Source organism: Cynocephalus volans, chromosome 14, assembly GCF_027409185.1.
Source record: "Cynocephalus volans isolate mCynVol1 chromosome 14, mCynVol1.pri, whole genome shotgun sequence".
Taxonomy (NCBI): Eukaryota; Metazoa; Chordata; class Mammalia; order Dermoptera; family Cynocephalidae; genus Cynocephalus; species Cynocephalus volans.
In genome coordinates, this window is record NC_084473.1 from 88,114,254 (window position 1) to 88,121,315 (window position 7,062).

At 37.5% G+C, this 7,062-nt stretch overlaps 1 long non-coding RNA gene across 1 annotated transcript; it reads left to right on the forward strand.

The window, feature by feature from the left end:
• The first annotated feature begins 285 nt into the window (after positions 1 to 285).
• LOC134363247 (uncharacterized) lies at positions 286 to 6,167 on the forward strand. Its single transcript, XR_010021692.1, has 3 exons — positions 286 to 406; positions 4,200 to 4,325; positions 6,079 to 6,167. It is a non-coding gene; the product is annotated as an uncharacterized LOC134363247 (long non-coding RNA).
• Positions 6,168 to 7,062: the final 895 nt, after the last annotated feature.

Consider the following 7,062-nt stretch of genomic DNA (forward strand, 5'->3'; position numbering starts at 1 on the left):
GAAACCCAGATGTAGACAGATCTACTTCTTTCCTTAGACAGCTACATCCATTGTATGGATGAAATATGACTTATGCAACTAGGATGGACATTTTGGTTGTTATCAGTCCAAAGGTTTTTTTTTAAGAAAGACTATCAATATGATTTATAAAAGTTTAGGATTCTAATGACTTATTTTTATTAGAGATGGTTACTTGGTGCTGGCATTATTTCTTCACAGCCTTGGGACATCTCACTCACAGTTTTGTTTTATGTGCCTCTTTTTATGGGCTCTTTGTCAGCACTGGGAACCAGAGACAACTGTCATCACACAAGCTTGAGCCATGTGCTGCAGACACAATGCTGTATTTCTTCTCCCAGTAACTTGATGGGCCAGCAATATAGACCCTATAGTTTCTTCACTGAATGTAAGTAGAATGACCACAAACTTCCCATTTCATGAAACAGGAAAATAAAAGGTGTTTTCTGTCTTAATTTTTCTCCTTCTTTCTTAAATAAATTAATATTTTAGTGATTAGATTATAGTGTAGTATTAAGATAAAAATGTTTCTTGATGTACCTCCTGGAATAATCTCACAGGCTATCGGTTGAACTTGTATGTTGGAGTACTAGTTTACTTTAGTCCCTCCATTTGGGACACCTGAGGCCTAAAGAGTATTGAATCATGGCCCAAATCCCCTGCTGATTTAGAGTCATACCAAGACTGCACTCCCATTCTGTTTTCATTTGTACCTTTCTTGAGGAGATAGGACATTTACTCAGGAAAAGTTAATTTTAAGGCGACTTTTGTTTTGCTAACGCTGTTCCTATTTGTGATAGTATTTGGAAAAGTCTATTCTGAACCAAAATTAGTTTGTCAGGTAATAAATAGAGAGTGAATTCACAACTCAGCATCAGGCATGTTAAAATAAATTAGGGTTATAAAGGCATTTAATGATCATTTGTGGAATGTTTCGTAAATACAGAAAAATCAAAAAGAAGAAAATCGCCTAGATTCCTACTACCCTGAAATAATGGGTTTGCTGCTTTTTTCATGTAACAATGTGTTGTAACTTTTCCATGGATCCTCCAGGGCAGTGTTATGACTGTAGAGTATTTCATTGTGTGGGTACAAATCACTTTAATTTGGAAGTCTCCTGCTAGCTAGGGCATTTGTATAGCAATGCAGAAAAGAGGATTAGGTGGCAGGAGAGGTTATAAGTAACATAGGCTTAGTCGTACCTGTGGATTTAGGTGCAAAGAGAAAAAAGAGCTGGATAAAGTTGGGGCCATTAGTCTCTTCCCTTGGTGCCCATAGCCCCAATTTTTCTAAGAACCAACTTTCAGGGGGTATACCACGTGGGAATTTTTATTTTTTGATAGCCTTTTCTCTGTTCTAAAAAGTGTTTTCTCTAACTCTTCTTGTTCTAGAGGGTCTCCTTATCCTCTGAGGCCCCTGTCCTTTACTGTGTTCCCAGACCTGCCTCCGATTTTCTCCATTAGCCTACTCTCTTCCTCAATTATATGACTCAGTACCCTTATGAGTTTATTGTTCCCAAGTTATATTGAGATTAGGTCGAATAGGGGAGCTCAGTGGAAACAAGCATGGGGCTAGTTTTTGCTGTTTTAGGAGGCAGTGGTCTTCGATTTTCTAAATCTCCAAGGAAAAAAAAAACATACTTTTTCAAAACTCATTAAGATTTCCTGAGAATATTTAATATTGTACCCAAGACTTGTAAACCTATCCCCCTGACATAGAGGGTCCACCATTTAAATCCCTTTGATCCAAATTAGCAAGCAGTGTTACTTAGCGTGATAGAGAGAGAGCAGTAACTCAGTACATCAAGTTGGACACTTTTTACATATATATATATATATATATATATATGGGTTTTATACATATGTATATGTGTATATCATATAATATTATACATATATATATATATGGCTATGATAGTTAACAGATAACAACAGTTAACCTACCTACATCCTTCCAGAAAATGACAAACAGACTTGAAATAGTAGTAAATCTCTTCTAAATAGCCTTTTAGGTTAGTTAGAATCTTAGACCTGAAGTTAAATCTCTGTTAAAAAAACTTAATTCAACTTGATGTTCGTGAATATTTAAGAATGTGGGAAAAGGCTCACAATGTAATATTAAGTATAAAAACAGGATACAAAATTGTATGGTATAATCTAAATTTTGTTTAAGACAAATATATACACTTGGTGTGTGCATGCATGTATAAGGAAAAAGGGTATATGTACAGATCGTACATTCTGATCTAACAGTGGTAATGGGATTATGATTAATTTTTATATTCTTACTATTTTCTGGGTTTTTAAAAATGACTTTTATAATCTGAAAAAAGATTAAAAACATTTTTAATAGCATAATGGCATTCAAAATTGACATCATTTGGTATCTTTTTCAAATATTAGAAATTTTATTTTTTTCTTACAGTATGTAGAAAATAGAGCTAAACTCTTAATTCAGTCTTTTACCTTTTTGTCTCAATGTCAAATTCTTTTTAAAATGGAATCCCTTTTAGTCATTTTTTTTTTTTTTTGGCAACTGGCCAGGAGAGTATCCAAACCCTTGACCTACATCATACTCTAATCTTCTGAGCTAACCGGCCAGCCCCCCTTTTAGTCTTAATGAGTGATTTACTAATTCTGATTCTAAATGAAGGAAGACTGTAATTGATAGGCCTCTTAGTATGCCCCCATCACAAGTGAACTTTCAAGTTTTCAGTGGCATATATAGATACCATCATGTGTAAGCTGTTAGGGAAAGAAATTCAGATCTCTAGCGGGAGCTTAGTTTGAGGTTGATACTTGTATCTTTTTTTTTTTTTTTTTTTCTTTTTTGCCTTTTTCGTGACCGGTACTCAGCCAGTGAGTGCACCGGCCAGTCCTATATAGGATCCGAACCCGCAGCGGGAGCGCCGCCGCGCTCCCAGTGCCACACTCTCCCAAGTGCGCCACGGGCTCTGCCCGATACTTGTATCTTGATCCTGTGGTCCTTTTAAGGAAATTAGTGTCAACCTGATGTTTGAGCTTAATCCTTTCCTCTGATCAGGGATGCACAAAGCAGCATGCAACGTGGAGTCTCACTTTTCTGAGCTTCATTTATGAAGATCAGCTGTAATATATGTGTGTGTTTTGAAAAATGGTGTGTTTTGAAAGTTATAAAACATTCAAAAAATTATAAATCCAAAATATTTTTCCCTTACCATGTTATCTTCTTGGAGAATCAAGGTTAGGCTTTTCAGGAAGTAAGCAGATAGAACTTTTAAACCCTAGTGTTAAGAGGAGAATGAAGGTATTCATTTGTTTTCTAGAATATGTCTAGTATTTCAGGCATGTAGATATATGTGTCTGATATTTTTGACTTGTACAGCATTTGTGTGGCTCTAACTTGTTATTATATAAATGGGTAATGGAACATGTCTGGTTGTAAAATCAATTGGCAATACTGTGAAAGCGTAGAGGTTCTTGGGTAGACAGATTTTAAATCTAATAAATAATGTAGCTACCCTAGTAAATTTCAGTAATGGTCAAAAGTAAGGAATTTAAATATTCTGCAAGCACAAAGGGGAAAGTATTAATTGAAATGTATGAGCAAAGGATTTTGTGAATCTAGAAATTCAGAAATGAAAATAAGCCAGCGGTGCCAGGGTCTATACATCAAATAAAAGACAAGCATGATTTAAGAAATACACACACATACACCATGCACACATGAGTATTAACTATCAAACTCCTAAATATTCATTCATTTGTATGTATTGGTTAGACTTTAACTGGAGTTGAAGGTGAATTTGAGGATCTCATTTTGAAGGAAACATAGATATTTAGGGCCTATACAGAAGAATAGAGCAAACAATCTTAATTCTTAAGATTTAATGGAGGCAAGAGGACAGGGAAGAGACCTGTATCATAGCTGATAGAATGTAAGAGAAACAAACCGGTTGGTAAGTAACTGGGATTTAAATCTTGGCTGTCTTTTGTGGGGGAAGTAATAGAATTACCTCCTCTTGGGCTTTTCAAGTGTAACCATATGATATATGCAAAGAATGATTTAATTTTGCTTTCTTTGCCTCATTGATGTGGGTGAAGCTGGCCTCTTCTGGCCTTTTTTATTCAATAGGATACCATAGATCATTGCTTGAAAACTACAGAATTAAGAAAACAAAACAAAACTCTGTTTTATTACAGTGACAGCAGATGAGCTATGGAAAGGTGCTTTAGCAGAAACTGGTGCTGCAGCAAGAAAAGGAAGAGGCAAAAGAACTAAGAAAAAGAGAAGAAAGGATTTGAACAGGGGTCAGATCATTGGTGAAGGTACACTTATTTATAAAAACAGCAAAGTGTTTTCAAGTTGTTTTCCCTCAGATTTTATAGATACTTTACAAACTAGAAATATCAAAACATTGCTCATGAGGGTCCCTGGGATCTGTGGTTTTGAAGACCAAACAAATGGCTTACTCATTGTTGGGGGAGGAAGATCCCAAAGAAAGGGATTCATTCATTCAGTTATTCATTCAACAAGCATTAATTATCCCTGTGTGGTATCTCCTGCAACAGTCCCTGCCCTCAAAGAGCTTACAATTCAGTGATAGAAGATGGAGTAAATGGAGAGTTGGGAAATTTTATCTGTGAAGAGAAGATAGTGAATATTTTCGGCTTTGTGAGTCACGTGGTCTATTGCAGCCATTCAACTCTGCACTCCGTCTCCGTCTCCGGTGTTGTAGCACATAAAGAGCCATAGGCAGTACATAATCAAATGGGCATATCTGCATCTCAATAAAACTTTATTTACAGAAACAAGTGGTAGGCTGGATTTGGCCTGTGGGCCTTCGTTTGCTGACCCCTAGAACACATGATTATTTACACGTGCTTTCTAAGATTTTTTTTTTTTTTTTTTTTGTCGTTTTTTCGTGACCGGCACTCAGCCAGTGAGTGCACCGGTCAGTCCTATACAGGATCCGAACCCACGGCGGGAGCGTCGCCGCACTGCCAGCGCAGCACTCTACCAAGTGCGCCACGGGCTCGGCCCTACACGTGCTTTCTGAAGAATGAAAATAGTATAGTGTATTTGAATTGGCCCATTCTGTACTGTGGTTGCTGACAAATCATCTTTGATAATAACAGCCTGGGCAGAGCCCGTGGCGCACTCGGTAGCGTGCTGCGCTAGCAGCGCGGCGACGCTCACGCCGCCGCGGGTTCAGATCCTATATAAGGATGAGCGGTGCACTCCCTGGCTGAGTGCCGGTCACGGAAAAAAAATAATAATAATAATAATAACAGCCTTTCAAGAATAAAGAAAACACCTTGCACTGCACTTCTAGCATTGCAAATCTACTTAGGTGTCTTCTTTAAGCCTTGCCTTGTATCTTATTTTATTTTTAACATTTATTTGTTTAGATTATAATTTTCATGTATGTATACCTTCTCAATAAAAAATGCAAAAATTATAGAGAAACCTAAAGTCCCTCTTGATGCCCTTTCTATCTCCCCCGATCCCTATTGCCTCTCCCGAGGAAACCACCAGCTTCATTTTGGTGTGTTTCCTTCAGTGTTTTTGATGCTTCTGTATTCATAAATAGTCTAAAAGAAATACATGTTTTTTTTCTTTTTAATAATAACTTAATTATATCATATGATACATGCTGCTTTACACTTCACTTTTTTCATTCAGTAACAGATCTTAGAAATTACTCCACGTGAGAACCTAGAGAGCTACCTTTGTCTTTTGATTTTGTGTGTAATATTGCATATGTTGGATATACCATAATTCATGTAACCATTACACTACTGCTGCACATTTAGATTGCTTGCATTTTTTGCCTTTACACATAACATTTCAGTGGACATCCTTTTCCAAGCACACATGTGCCTTGTACTTGTTTGTGAGTTTCTCTAGGTAATACCATGAAATGGAATCACTAGCTTGTGGGGTAGGTACATGTAAAATTTTGATAGTGCCAAGTGACATCCCAAATGATTATGTTAGCTTAAGCTCTCACCAACAATGTGTCATTAACGCTTAAAAAATGAATGCTTTTTTATGGTTCTTACATATTTATATTTTTAGTCCTTTAGGGTGTTTGATTTTCTGTGGCCTGGTCTGAATGTCCCTCTTATGAGAAATGGAGTACTGCAGACCATTGCCCAAAGAAGCAAGGAAGAACAGGAGAAGGTGGAGGCAAACATGATCAAGAAGAGAGAAGAGTGGGACTGGAAGAGGAAGATGAAGGTTAAACGGGAGCAAGGATGGAGCAGAAACTCGTGGGGAGGCCTCAGTCTTGGCCCCCCTGATCCTGGTCCCAGTGGAGGTAGCAGAGTCCTTGTTTTGCTTGCCTTTGTGACAGAGTATCTATAGTTCTAGAATTTCCCTGAAATGATTTTATTTACTTGTGTGTTTAGACTGCACTTTTCCCAAAAAAGAATTTGAACATCTTTGACATAACTTGTCACATTATTATCCAAACTGTATTTTATGAAACAATAGAGTCCAAGAAGTATTCACCAACAGGACGGAAAGCACTGGGTTCCTGGTGTCTTTATCATGTGGCTTCTCAGAGTCTTAAACATAGTGACGTGCATTTTGGATCTACAGGAGCTGCCTATAGGATGCAGTGTTTCTCAAACACAATTGGCCGTGGAGGTCTCTGTGGAGCATCATGGCTTGGGGATGCTGTTTCAATTATAAGTCAACAAACCAGACAGTTGTCATTAAGCTTCATAAAAGCACACATGAAACAAAAATTGATAATACTTAGGCCAAAGTAGAAAACAAAGTTTTTTCCCCCTCCTAAGTATGTAAAGAAGTAAAAATCATATGAAAAAACTCACTTTTTGTCAGTGATTGGAAGAAGGGGACCTAGATAAGGGTTTGGCTGCTTTCTTAAGAAGTTTGGCTTAAAGGGGAGGAGAGGTTGAAATGGAGAGATGAAGATGAACACGCTTAGAAGTGAGCGAAATGCTTCGGTCAGGAGGACGAAGGTATGGGAGGAAGAGAGCAAAAACCATGAACTGAGCCCCTAATGAGGGCTCAGATCCCATGAGTAAGAAAAGG